We start from the raw sequence: 14,573 nt of genomic DNA, 5'->3' as shown, positions 1-14,573 counted from the left end.
GAAAAACATTTTTTGCTAAAATGTCGTAAGGGGGGACCCTGTCGTAAAAATTCCAAAAAACGGACTTGATTCAGCAGCACAATTCTGGTGCTGTAGTTGTAGGAGATGTCTCAAAACGTCATCAGGAGTCCCGACTAAACCCGTAAATGTAAGAAAATGCATTTTTTACGAAAAACATTTTTTGCTAAAATGTCGTAAGGGGGGACCCTGTCGTAAAAATTCCAAAAAACGGACTTGATTCAGCAGCACAATTCTGGTGCTGTAGTTGTAGGAGATGTCTCAAAACGTCATCAGGAGTCCCGACTAAACCCGTAAATGTAAGAAAATGCATTTTTTAAGAAAAACATTTTTTGCTAAAATGTCGTAAAGGGGGACCCTGTCGTAAAAATTCCAAAAAACGGACTTGATTCAGCAGCACAATTCTGGTGCTGTAGTTGTAGGAGATGTCTCAAAACGTCATCAGGAGTCCCGACTAAACCCGTAAATGTAAGAAAATGTAAGAAAATGCATTTTTTAAGAAAAACATTTTTTGCTAAAATGTCGTAAGGGGGGAGGGACCCTGTCGTAAAAATTCCAAAAAACGGACTTGATTCAGCAGCACAATTCTGGTGCTGTAGTTGTAGGAGATGTCTCAAAACGTCATCAGGAGTCCCTACAAAACCTAAAAATGGCATAAAATGCTTTTTTTGGGAAAACTTCTTTTTACAAAAAAAAATTCAAAAAACAGACTTGCTTCAGCAGCACAATTCTGGTGTTGTAGTTGTAGGAGATGTCTCAAAACGTCATCAGGAGTCCCGACTAAACCCGTAAATGTAAGAAAATGCATTTTTTACGAAAAACATTTTTTGCTAAAATGTCGTAAGGGGGGAGGGACCCTGTCGTAAAAATTCCAAAAAACGGACTTGATTCAGCAGCACAATTCTGGTGCTGTAGTTGTAGGAGATGTCTCAAAACGTCATCAGGAGTCCCTACAAAACCTAAAAATGGCATAAAATGCTTTTTTTGGGAAAACTTTTTTTTTACAAAAAGAAATTCAAAAAACGGACTTGTTTGAGCAGCACAATTCTGGTGCTGTAGTTGTAGGAGATGTCTCAAAACGTCATCAGGAGTCCCGACTAAACCCGTAAATGTAAGAAAATGTAAGAAAATGCATTTTTTAAGAAAAACATTTTTTGCTAAAATGTCGTAAGGGGGGACCCTGTCGTAAAAATGCCAAAAAACGGACTTGATTCAGCAGCACAATTCTGGTGCTGTAGTTGTAGGAGATGTCTCAAAACGTCATCAGGAGTCCCGACTAAACCCGTAAATGTAAGAAAATGCATTTTTTAAGAAAAACATTTTTTGCTAAAATGTCGTAAAAATGCCAAAAAACGGACTTGCTTCAGCAGTACAATTCTGGTGCTGTAGTTGTAGGAGATGTCTCAAAACGTCATCAGGAGTCCCTACAAAACCTAAAAATGGCATAAAATGATTTTTTTGGGAAAACTTTTTTTTTACAAAAAAAAATTCTAAAAACAGACTTGCTTCAGCAGCACAATTCTGGTGCTGTAGTTGTAGGAGATGTCTCAAAACGTCATCAGGAGTCCCGACTAAACCCGTAAATGTAAGAAAATGTAAGAAAATGCATTTTTTAAGAAAAACATTTTTTGCTAAAATGTCGTAAGGGGGGACCCTGTCGTAAAAATGCCAAAAAACGGACTTGCTTCAGCAGTACAATTCTGGTGCTGTAGTTGTAGGAGATGTCTCAAAACGTCATCAGGAGTCCCTACAAAACCTAAAAATGGCATAAAATGCTTTTTTTGGGAAAACTTTTTTTTTTACAAAAAAAAATTCTAAAAACAGACTTGCTTCAGCAGCACAATTCTGGTGCTGTAGTTGTAGGAGATGTCTCAAAACGTCATCAAGAGTCCCGACTAAACCCGTAAATGTAAGAAAATGTAAGAAAATGCATTTTTTAAGAAAAACATTTTTTGCTAAAATGTCGTAAGGGGGGACCCTGTCGTAAAAATTCCAAAAAACGGACTTGATTCAGCAGCACAATTCTGGTGCTGTAGTTGTAGGAGATGTCTTAAAACGTCATCAGGAGTCCCTACAAAACCTAAAAATGGCATAAAATGCTTTTTTTGGGAAAACTTTTTTTTTACAAAAAGAAATTCAAAAAACGGACTTGTTTGAGCAGCACAATTCTGGTGCTGTAGTTGTAGGAGATGTCTCAAAACGTCATCAGGAGTCCCGACTAAACCCGTAAATGTAAGAAAATGTAAGAAAATGCATTTTTTAAGAAAAACATTTTTTGCTAAAATGTCGTAAGGGGGGACCCTGTCGTAAAAATGCCAAAAAACGGACTTGCTTCAGCAGTACAATTCTGGTGCTGTAGTTGTAGGAGATGTCTCAAAACGTCATCAGGAGTCCCTACAAAACCTAAAAATGGCATAAAATGCTTTTTTTGGGAAAACTTTTTTTTTACAAAAAAAAATTCTAAAAACAGACTTGCTTCAGCAGCACAATTCTGGTGCTGTAGTTGTAGGAGATGTCTCAAAACGTCATCAGGAGTCCCGACTAAACCCGTAAATGTAAGAAAATGTAAGAAAATGCATTTTTTAAGAAAAACATTTTTTGCTAAAATGTCGTAAGGGGGGGACCCTGTCGTAAAAATTCCAAAAAACGGACTTGATTCAGCAGCACAATTCTGGTGCTGTAGTTGTAGGAGATGTCTCAAAACGTCATCAGGAGTCCCGACTAAACCCGTAAATGTAAGAAAATGCATTTTTTAAGAAAAACATTTTTTGCTAAAATGTCGTAAGGGGGGACCCTGTCGTAAAAATTCCAAAAAACGGACTTGATTCAGCAGCACAATTCTGGTGCTGTAGTTGTAGGAGATGTCTTAAAACGTCATCAGGAGTCCCTACAAAACCTAAAAATGGCATAAAATGCTTTTTTTGGGAACACTTTTTTTTTACAAAAAAAAATTCAAAAAACGGACTTGTTTGAGCAGCACAATTCTGGTGCTGTAGTTGTAGGAGATGTCTCAAAACGTCATCAGGAGTCCCGACTAAACCCGTAAATGTAAGAAAATGTAAGAAAATGCATTTTTTAAGGAAAACATTTTTTGCTAAAATGTTGAAGGGGGGACCCTGTCGTAAAAATTCCAAAAAACGGACTTGATTCAGCAGCACAATTCTGGTGCTGTAGTTGTAGGAGATGTCTCAAAACGTCATCAGGAGTCCCGACTAAACCCGTAAATGTAAGAAAATGTAAGAAAATGCATTTTTTACGAAAAACATTTTTTGCTAAAATGTCGTAAGGGGGGACCCTGTCGTAAAAATGCCAAAAAACGGACTTGATTCAGCAGCACAATTCTGGTGCTGTAGTTGTAGGAGATGTCTCAAAACGTCATCAGGAGTCCCGACTAAACCCGTAAATGTAAGAAAATGTAAGAAAATGCATTTTTTAAGAAAAACATTTTTTGCTAAAATGTCGTAAGGGGGGGACCCTGTCGTAAAAATGCCAAAAAACGGACTTGATTCAGCAGCACAATTCTGGTGCTGTAGTTATAGGAGATGTCTCAAAACGTCATCAGGAGTCCCGACTAAACCCGTAAATGTAAGAAAATGCATTTTTTACGAAAAACATTTTTTGCTAAAATGTCGTAAGGGGGGACCCTGTCGTAAAAATTCCAAAAAACGGACTTGATTCAGCAGCACAATTCTGGTGCTGTAGTTGTAGGAGATGTCTTAAAACGTCATCAGGAGTCCCTACAAAACCTAAAAATGGCATAAAATGCTTTTTTTGGGAAAACTTTTTTTTTACAAAAAAAAATTCAAAAAACGGACTTGTTTGAGCAGCACAATTCTGGTGCTGTAGTTGTAGGAGATGTCTCAAAACGTCATCAGGAGTCCCGACTAAACACGTAAATGTAAGAAAATGTAAGAAAATGCATTTTTTACGAAAAACATTTTTTGCTAAAATGTCGTAAGGGGGGACCCTGTCGTAAAAATTCCAAAAAACGGACTTGATTCAGCAGCACAATTCTGGTGCTGTAGTTGTAGGAGATGTCTTAAAACGTCATCAGGAGTCTCTACAAAACCTAAAAATGGCATAAAATGCTTTTTTTGGGAAAACTTTTTTTTTACAAAAAGAAATTCAAAAAACGGACTTGTTTGAGCAGCACAATTCTGGTGCTGTAGTTGTAGGAGATGTCTCAAAACGTCATCAGGAGTCCCGACTAAACCCGTAAATGTAAGAAAATGTAAGAAAATGCATTTTTTAAGAAAAACATTTTTTGCTAAAATGTCGTAAGGGGGGACCCTGTCGTAAAAATGCCAAAAAACGGAATTGATTCAGCAGCACAATTCTGGTGCTGTAGTTGTAGGAGATGTCTCAAAACGTCATCAGGAGTCCCGACTAAACCCGTAAATGTAAGAAAATGTAAGAAAATGCATTTTTTACGAAAAACATTTTTTGCTAAAATGTCGTAAGGGGGGACCCTGTCGTAAAAATTCCAAAAAACGGACTTGATTCAGCAGCACAATTCTGGTGCTGTAGTTGTAGGAGATGTCTTAAAACGTCATCAGGAGTCCCTACAAAACCTAAAAATGGCATAAAATGCTTTTTTTGGGAAAACTTTTTTTTTACAAAAAGAAATTCAAAAAACGGACTTGTTTGAGCAGCACAATTCTGGTGCTGTAGTTGTAGGAGATGTCTCAAAACGTCATCAGGAGTCCCGACTAAACCCGTAAATGTAAGAAAATGCATTTTTTAAGAAAAACATTTTTTGCTAAAATGTCGTAAGGGGGGACCCTGTCGTAAAAATTCCAAAAAACGGACTTGATTCAGCAGCACAATTCTGGTGCTGTAGTTGTAGGAGATGTCTCAAAACGTCATCAGGAGTCCCGACTAAACCCGTAAATGTAAGAAAATGTAAGAAAATGCATTTTTTACGAAAAACATTTTTTGCTAAAATGTCGTAAGGGGGGACCCTGTCGTAAAAATTCCAAAAAACGGACTTGATTCAGCAGCACAATTCTGGTGCTGTAGTTGTAGGAGATGTCTTAAAACGTCATCAGGAGTCCCTACAAAACCTAAAAATGGCATGAAATGCTTTTTTTGGGAAAACTTTTTTTTTACAAAAAGAAATTCAAAAAACGGACTTGTTTGAGCAGCACAATTCTGGTGCTGTAGTTGTAGGAGATGTCTCAAAACGTCATCAGGAGTCCCGACTAAACCCGTAAATGTAAGAAAATGTAAGAAAATGCATTTTTTAAGAAAAATTTTTTTGCTAAAATGTCGTAAGGGGGGACCCTGTCGTAAAAATGCCAAAAAACGGACTTGCTTCAGCAGTACAATTCTGGTGCTGTAGTTGTAGGAGATGTCTCAAAACGTCATCAGGAGTCCCTACAAAACCTAAAAATGGCATAAAATGCTTTTTTTGGGAAAACTTTTTTTTTACAAAAAAAAATTCTAAAAACAGACTTGCTTCAGCAGCACAATTCTGGTGCTGTAGTTGTAGGAGATGTCTCAAAACGTCATCAGGAGTCCCGACTAAACCCGTAAATGTAAGAAAATGCATTTTTTACGAAAAACATTTTTTGCTAAAATGTCGTAAGGGGGGACCCTGTCGTAAAAATTCCAAAAAACGGACTTGATTCAGCAGCACAATTCTGCTGCTGTAGTTGTAGGAGATGTCTTAAAACGTCATCAGGAGTCCCTACAAAACCTAAAAATGGCATAAAATGCTTTTTTTGGGAAAACTTTTTTTTTACAAAAAGAAATTCAAAAAACGGACTTGTTTGAGCAGCACATTTCTGGTGCTGTAGTTGTAGGAGATGTCTCAAAACGTCATCAGGAGTCCCGACTAAACCCGTAAATGTAAGAAAATGTAAGAAAATGCATTTTTTAAGAAAAACATTTTTTGCTAAAATGTCGTAAGGGGGGACCCTGTCGTAAAAATGCCAAAAAACTGACTTGCTTCAGCAGTACAATTCTGGTGCTGTAGTTGTAGGAGATGTCTCAAAACGTCATCAGGAGTCCCGACTAAACCCGTAAATGTAAGAAAATGTAAGAAAATGCATTTTTTAAGAAAAACATTTTTTGCTAAAATGTCGTAAGGGGGGACCCTGTCGTAAAAATGCCAAAAAACGGACTTGATTCAGCAGCACAATTCTGGTGCTGTAGTTGTAGGAGATGTCTCAAAACGTCATCAGGAGTCCCGACTAAACCCGTAAATGTAAGAAAATGCATTTTTTAAGAAAAACATTTTTTGCTAAAATGTCGTAAAAATGCCAAAAAACGGACTTGCTTCAGCAGTACAATTCTGGTGCTGTAGTTGTAGGAGATGTCTCAAAACGTCATCAGGAGTCCCTACAAAACCTAAAAATGGCATAAAATGATTTTTTTGGGAAAACTTTTTTTTTACAAAAAAAAATTCTAAAAACAGACTTGCTTCAGCAGCACAATTCTGATGCTGTAGTTGTAGGAGATGTCTCAAAACGTCATCAGGAGTCCCGACTAAACCCGTAAATGTAAGAAAATGTAAGAAAATGCATTTTTTAAGAAAAACATTTTTTGCTAAAATGTCGTAAGGGGGGACCCTGTCGTAAAAATGCCAAAAAACGGACTTGCTTCAGCAGTACAATTCTGGTGCTGTAGTTGTAGGAGATGTCTCAAAACGTCATCAGGAGTCCCTACAAAACCTAAAAATGGCATAAAATGCTTTTTTTGGGAAAACTTTTTTTTTTACAAAAAAAAATTCTAAAAACAGACTTGCTTCAGCAGCACAATTCTGGTGCTGTAGTTGTAGGAGATGTCTCAAAACGTCATCAAGAGTCCCGACTAAACCCGTAAATGTAAGAAAATGTAAGAAAATGCATTTTTTAAGAAAAACATTTTTTGCTAAAATGTCGTAAGGGGGGACCCTGTCGTAAAAATTCCAAAAAACGGACTTGATTCAGCAGCACAATTCTGGTGCTGTAGTTGTAGGAGATGTCTTAAAACGTCATCAGGAGTCCCTACAAAACCTAAAAATGGCATAAAATGCTTTTTTTGGGAAAACTTTTTTTTTACAAAAAAAAATTCAAAAAACGGACTTGTTTGAGCAGCACAATTCTGGTGCTGTAGTTGTAGGAGATGTCTCAAAACGTCATCAGGAGTCCCGACTAAACCCGTAAATGTAAGAAAATGTAAGAAAATGCATTTTTTAAGGAAAACATTTTTTGCTAAAATGTTGAAGGGGGGACCCTGTCGTAAAAATTCCAAAAAACGGACTTGATTCAGCAGCACAATTCTGGTGCTGTAGTTGTAGGAGATGTCTCAAAACGTCATCAGGAGTCCCGACTAAACCCGTAAATGTAAGAAAATGTAAGAAAATGCATTTTTTACGAAAAACATTTTTTGCTAAAATGTCGTAAGGGGGGACCCTGTCGTAAAAATGCCAAAAAACGGACTTGATTCAGCAGCACAATTCTGGTGCTGTAGTTGTAGGAGATGTCTCAAAACGTCATCAGGAGTCCCGACTAAACCCGTAAATGTAAGAAAATGTAAGAAAATGCATTTTTTAAGAAAAACATTTTTTGCTAAAATGTCGTAAGGGGGGGACCCTGTCGTAAAAATGCCAAAAAACGGACTTGATTCAGCAGCACAATTCTGGTGCTGTAGTTGTAGGAGATGTCTCAAAACGTCATCAGGAGTCCCGACTAAACCCGTAAATGTAAGAAAATGCATTTTTTACGAAAAACATTTTTTGCTAAAATGTCGTAAGGGGGGACCCTGTCGTAAAAATTCCAAAAAACGGACTTGATTCATCAGCACAATTCTGGTGCTGTAGTTGTAGGAGATGTCTTAAAACGTCATCAGGAGTCCCTACAAAACCTAAAAATGGCATAAAATGCTTTTTTTGGGAAAACTTTTTTTTTACAAAAAAAAATTCAAAAAACGGACTTGTTTGAGCAGCACAATTCTGGTGCTGTAGTTGTAGGAGATTTCTCAAAACGTCATCAGGAGTCCCGACTAAACCCGTAAATGTAAGAAAATGTAAGAAAATGCATTTTTTACGAAAAACATTTTTTGCTAAAATGTCGTAAGGGGGGACCCTGTCGTAAAAATTCCAAAAAACGGACTTGATTCAGCAGCACAATTCTGGTGCTGTAGTTGTAGGAGATGTCTTAAAACGTCATCAGGAGTCTCTACAAAACCTAAAAATGGCATAAAATGCTTTTTTTGGGAAAACTTTTTTTTTACAAAAAGAAATTCAAAAAACGGACTTGTTTGAGCAGCACAATTCTGGTGCTGTAGTTGTAGGAGATGTCTCAAAACGTCATCAGGAGTCCCGACTAAACCCGTAAATGTAAGAAAATGTAAGAAAATGCATTTTTTAAGAAAAACATTTTTTGCTAAAATGTCGTAAGGGGGGACCCTGTCGTAAAAATGCCAAAAAACGGAATTGATTCAGCAGCACAATTCTGGTGCTGTAGTTGTAGGAGATGTCTCAAAACGTCATCAGGAGTCCCGACTAAACCCGTAAATGTAAGAAAATGTAAGAAAATGCATTTTTTACGAAAAACATTTTTTGCTAAAATGTCGTAAGGGGGGACCCTGTCGTAAAAATTCCAAAAAACGGACTTGATTCAGCAGCACAATTCTGGTGCTGTAGTTGTAGGAGATGTCTTAAAACGTCATCAGGAGTCCCTACAAAACCTAAAAATGGCATAAAATGCTTTTTTTGGGAAAACTTTTTTTTTACAAAAAGAAATTCAAAAAACGGACTTGTTTGAGCAGCACAATTCTGGTGCTGTAGTTGTAGGAGATGTCTCAAAACGTCATCAGGAGTCCCGACTAAACCCGTAAATGTAAGAAAATGCATTTTTTAAGAAAAACATTTTTTGCTAAAATGTCGTAAGGGGGGACCCTGTCGTAAAAATTCCAAAAAACGGACTTGATTCAGCAGCACAATTCTGGTGCTGTAGTTGTAGGAGATGTCTCAAAACGTCATCAGGAGTCCCGACTAAACCCGTAAATGTAAGAAAATGTAAGAAAATGCATTTTTTAAGAAAAACATTTTTTGCTAAAATGTCGTAAGGGGGGACCCTGTCGTAAAAATGCCAAAAAACGGACTTGCTTCAGCAGTACAATTCTGGTGCTGTAGTTGTAGGAGATGTCTCAAAACGTCATCAGGAGTCCCTACAAAACCTAAAAATGGCATAAAATGCTTTTTTTGGGAAAACTTTTTTTTTACAAAAAAAAATTCAAAAAACAGACTTGCTTCAGCAGCACAATTCTGGTGCTGTAGTCGTAGGAGATGTCTCAAAACGTCATCAGGAGTCCCGACTAAACCCGTAAATGTAAGAAAATGTAAGAAAATGCATTTTTTAAGAAAAACATTTTTTGCTAAAATGTCGTAAGGGGGGACCCTGTCGTAAAAATGCCAAAAAACGGACTTGCTTCAGCAGTACAATTCTGGTGCTGTAGTTGTAGGAGATTTCTCAAAACGTCATCAGGAGTCCCTACAAAACATAAAAATGGCATAAAATGCTTTTTTTGGGAAAACTTTTTTTTTACAAAAAAAATTTCAAAAAACAGACTTGCTTCAGCAGCACAATTCTGGTGCTGTAGTTGTAGGAGATGTCTCAAAACGTCATCAGGAGTCCCGACTAAACCCGTAAATGTAAGAAAATGTAAGAAAATGCATTTTTTACGAAAAACATTTTTTGCTAAAATGTCGTAAGGGGGGACCCTGTCGTAAAAATTCCAAAAAACGGACTTGATTCAGCAGCACAATTCTGGTGCTGTAGTTGTAGGAGATGTCTTAAAACGTCATCAGGAGTCCCTACAAAACCTAAAAATGGCATGAAATGCTTTTTTTGGGAAAACTTTTTTTTTACAAAAAGAAATTCAAAAAACGGACTTGTTTGAGCAGCACAATTCTGGTGCTGTAGTTGTAGGAGATGTCTCAAAACGTCATCAGGAGTCCCGACTAAACCCGTAAATGTAAGAAAATGTAAGAAAATGCATTTTTTAAGAAAAAATTTTTTGCTAAAATGTCGTAAGGGGGGACCCTGTCGTAAAAATGCCAAAAAACGGACTTGCTTCAGCAGTACAATTCTGGTGCTGTAGTTGTAGGAGATGTCTCAAAACGTCATCAGGAGTCCCTACAAAACCTAAAAATGGCATAAAATGCTTTTTTTGGGAAAACTTTTTTTTTACAAAAAAAAATTCTAAAAACAGACTTGCTTCAGCAGCACAATTCTGGTGCTGTAGTTGTAGGAGATGTCTCAAAACGTCATCAGGAGTCCCGACTAAACCCGTAAATGTAAGAAAATGCATTTTTTACGAAAAACATTTTTTGCTAAAATGTCGTAAGGGGGGACCCTGTCGTAAAAATTCCAAAAAACGGACTTGATTCAGCAGCACAATTCTGCTGCTGTAGTTGTAGGAGATGTCTTAAAACGTCATCAGGAGTCCCTACAAAACCTAAAAATGGCATAAAATGCTTTTTTTGGGAAAACTTTTTTTTTACAAAAAGAAATTCAAAAAACGGACTTGTTTGAGCAGCACATTTCTGGTGCTGTAGTTGTAGGAGATGTCTCAAAACGTCATCAGGAGTCCCGACTAAACCCGTAAATGTAAGAAAATGTAAGAAAATGCATTTTTTAAGAAAAACATTTTTTGCTAAAATGTCGTAAGGGGGGACCCTGTCGTAAAAATGCCAAAAAACGGACTTGATTCAGTAGCACAATTCTGGTGCTGTAGTTTTTCCTTTTTCTGTCTTGCCACTGGTGAGGGCGGTCGCATCTCTCTCCGCTCCCTCCTTCCCTGCTTGCTCTCTTTGTTTTTTTGTCTTGTCTGAACTATTTTGAAGCCTCTTTTCTTGAGCTGTCCTCAAATCTAAACATCAAAATGAATTTGATCAACTGGACTCTCGACGCAATTGACACAGTCTTTTCGACAAGGAAAAGAGGCTCGGGGGAGCCTGGCTGCCCTGATGGAACCATTGCTGCGGGGTACGTGAGAGATTCCTGGAATACTTGGAGAATCATGTGCCTCTCAGTCCTTTCCATCGAGGACGTGGAAGACATCTACCTATTTGGAGCTGTGATCGCAGGGCATTTGCTGATTGGGCTGGGCATTGCTCTGGTGTATCGTCAAATTCGGAAGACGATGGCAGCCACTCAAGGGGCCAACAGGCTGTTCAACGCAATGGAAGGATTGGGTCGTGCTGTGGGATCACAGACTGGAGCGATTGCTGATTTGAATCGCAAGGTAGATTCCATCTTGATGATGTTACAGAAAGAATAAATTGGAATTGTCAGAGCCAGCATATAGAGCAGGAATGTCATTGTTTTGACTGCTCGAAGAAAAAACAACACCTTAATCTACGATTTGACTCCCTCGAATGGCCTTGAGGAACAGGCTGTTTGAAAACACTCCCCCGAGGACTCCTCAAAGATGGACGCTTTTGACCTTTCCCTTTTCTTCAAAAGCACCTGGGTCGGACTCTTGAACTCTTGAACTCTTGGGGCCGGCCTCGGCCCATAAAGACAATCCAACATCTCACCCAAGTTAATTGGGCATACATGCACGCACATACCCCTCCCCAAATCAACGCCTTCACCACTGCTTTATTCCTCCGGGGTTGTGGGGGCTGAGCAGCGCTCAACAGCAGCTGCTGGCCTCCAAGGTCCTGTTGGATGACTTTGTTGCGAGTTGTTGTGATTAAATGTACCTTGTTTATGTGTGCCATGCTATGTGAGGTTTTTTTCCTCGGACTCAGTCTGGACCATTCCTGAGGGTCCAGCCTCAGACTGATATTTTTTTTTACTTCCCCCCTCCCCCCAATGTCACCTTTTTCCCACCTTTTTGAGGAGCGCCTAAGTGAGGCTGATCCGTTGGCGGTTCCGTCTTGTCTCCCTGTAACGTATGTCTGCTCTTAGCGGGATTGTGCCGAAAATGTAATTTCAGTTCTTATGTGTCTTGTACATGTAAGAATGGACAATAAAGCTGATTGATTGATAGTTGTAGGAGATGTCTCAAAACGTCATCAGGAGTCCCGACTAAACCCGTGAATGTAAGAAAATGTAAGAAAATGCATTTTTTACGAAAAACATTTTTTGCTAAAATGTCGTAAGGGGGGACCCTGTCGTAAAAATTCCAAAAAACGGACTTGATTCAGCAGCACAATTCTGGTGCTGTAGTTGTAGGAGATGTCTCAAAACGTCATCAGGAGTCCCGACTAAACCCGTAAATGTAAGAAAATGTAAGAAAATGCATTTTTTAAGAAAAACATTTTTTGCTAAAATGTCGTAAGGGGGGACCCTGTCGTAAAAATGCCAAAAAACGGACTTGATTCAGCAGCACAATTCTGGTGCTGTAGTTGTAGGAGATGTCTCAAAACGTCATCAGGAGTCCCGACTAAACCCGTAAATGTAAGAAAATGTAAGAAAATGCATTTTTTAAGAAAAACATTTTTTGCTAAAATGTCGTAAGGGGGGACCCTGTCGTAAAAATTCCAAAAAACGGACTTGATTCAGCAGCACAATTCTGGTGCTGTAGTTGTAGGAGATGTCTTAAAACGTCATCAGGAGTCCCTACAAAACCTAAAAATGGCATAAAATGCTTTTTTTGGGAAAACTTTTTTTTTACAAAAAGAAATTCAAAAAACGGACTTGTTTGAGCAGCACAATTCTGGTGCTGTAGTTGTAGGAGATGTCTCAAAACGTCATCAGGAGTCCCGACTAAACCCGTAAATGTAAGAAAATGTAAGAAAATGCATTTTTTAAGAAAAACATTTTTTGCTAAAATGTCGTAAGGGGGGACCCTGTCGTAAAAATGCCAAAAAACAGACTTGCTTCAGCAGTACAATTCTGGTGCTGTAGTTGTAGGAGATGTCTCAAAACGTCATCAGGAGTCCCGACTAAACCCGTAAATGTAAGAAAATGTAAGAAAATGCATTTTTTAAGAAAAACATTTTTTGCTAAAATGTCGTAAGGGGGGACCCTGTCGTAAAAATGCCAAAAAACGGACTTGATTCAGCAGCACAATTCTGGTGCTGTAGTTGTAGGAGATGTCTCAAAACGTCATCAGGAGTCCCGACTAAACCCGTAAATGTAAGAAAATGTAAGAAAATGCATTTTTTACGAAAAACATTTTTTGCTAAAATGTCGTAAGGGGGGACCCTGTCGTAAAAATGCCAAAAAACGGACTTGATTCAGCAGCACAATTCTGGTGCTGTAGTTGTAGGAGATGTCTCAAAACGTCATCAGGAGTCCCGACTAAACCCGTAAATGTAAGAAAATGTAAGAAAATGCATTTTTTAAGAAAAAAATGTTTTGCTAAAATGTCGTAAGGGGGGACCCTGTCGTAAAAATGCCAAAAAACGGACTTGCTTCAGCAGTACAATTCTGGTGCTGTAGTTGTAGGAGATGTCTTAAAACGTCATCAGGAGTCCCTACAAAACCTAAAAATGGCATAAAATGATTTTTTTGGGAAAACTTTTTTTTTACAAAAAAAAATTCTAAAAACAGACTTGCTTCAGCAGCACAATTCTGGTGCTGTAGTTGTAGGAGATGTCTCAAAACGTCATCAGGAGTCCCGACTAAACCCGTAAATGTAAGAAAATGTAAGAAAATGCATTTTTTACGAAAAACATTTTTTGCTAAAATGTCGTAAGGGGGGACCCTGTCGTAAAAATTCCAAAAAACGGACTTGATTCAGCAGCACAATTCTGGTGCTGTAGTTGTAGGAGATGTCTTAAAACGTCATCAGGAGTCCCTACAAAACCTAAAAATGGCATAAAATGCTTTTTTTGGGAAAACTTTTTTTTTTACAAAAAAAAATTCTAAAAACAGACTTGCTTCAGCAGCACAATTCTGGTGCTGTAGTTGTAGGAGATGTCTCAAAACGTCATCAGGAGTCCCGACTAAACCCGTAAATGTAAGAAAATGTAAGAAAATGCATTTTTTAAGAAAAACATTTTTTGCTAAAATGTCGTAAGGGGGGACCCTGTCGTAAAAATTCCAAAAAACGGACTTGATTCAGCAGCACAATTCTGGTGCTGTAGTTGTAGGAGATGTCTCAAAACGTCATCAGGAGTCCCGACTAAACCCGTAAATGTAAGAAAATGTAAGAAAATGCATTTTTTAAGAAAAACATTTTTTGCTAAAATGTCGTAAGGGGGGACCCTGTCGTAAGAATTCCAAAAAACGGACTTGATTCAGCAGCACAATTCTGGTGCTGTAGTTGTAGGAGATGTCTCAAAACGTCATCAGGAGTCCCTACAAAACCTAAAAATGGCATAAAATGCTTTTTTTGGGAAAACTTTTTTTTTACAAAAAGAAATTCAAAAAACGGACTTGTTTGAGCAGCACAATTCTGGTGCTGTAGTTGTAGGAGATGTCTCAAAACGTCATCAGGAGTCCCGACTAAACCCGTAAATGTAAGAAAATGTAAGAAAATGCATTTTTTACGAAAAACACTTTTTGCTAAAATGTCGTAAGGGGGGACCCTGTCGTAAAAATTCCAAAAAACGGACTTGATTCAGCAGCACAATTCTGGTGCTGTAGTTGTAGGAGATGTCTTAAAAC

This window comes from Entelurus aequoreus, linkage group LG22, assembly GCF_033978785.1.
Source record: "Entelurus aequoreus isolate RoL-2023_Sb linkage group LG22, RoL_Eaeq_v1.1, whole genome shotgun sequence".
Lineage (NCBI taxonomy): Eukaryota > Metazoa > Chordata > Actinopteri > Syngnathiformes > Syngnathidae > Entelurus > Entelurus aequoreus.
The sequence above is the reverse complement of the archived record's forward strand: the minus strand, read 5'-3'. Positions refer to the sequence as shown.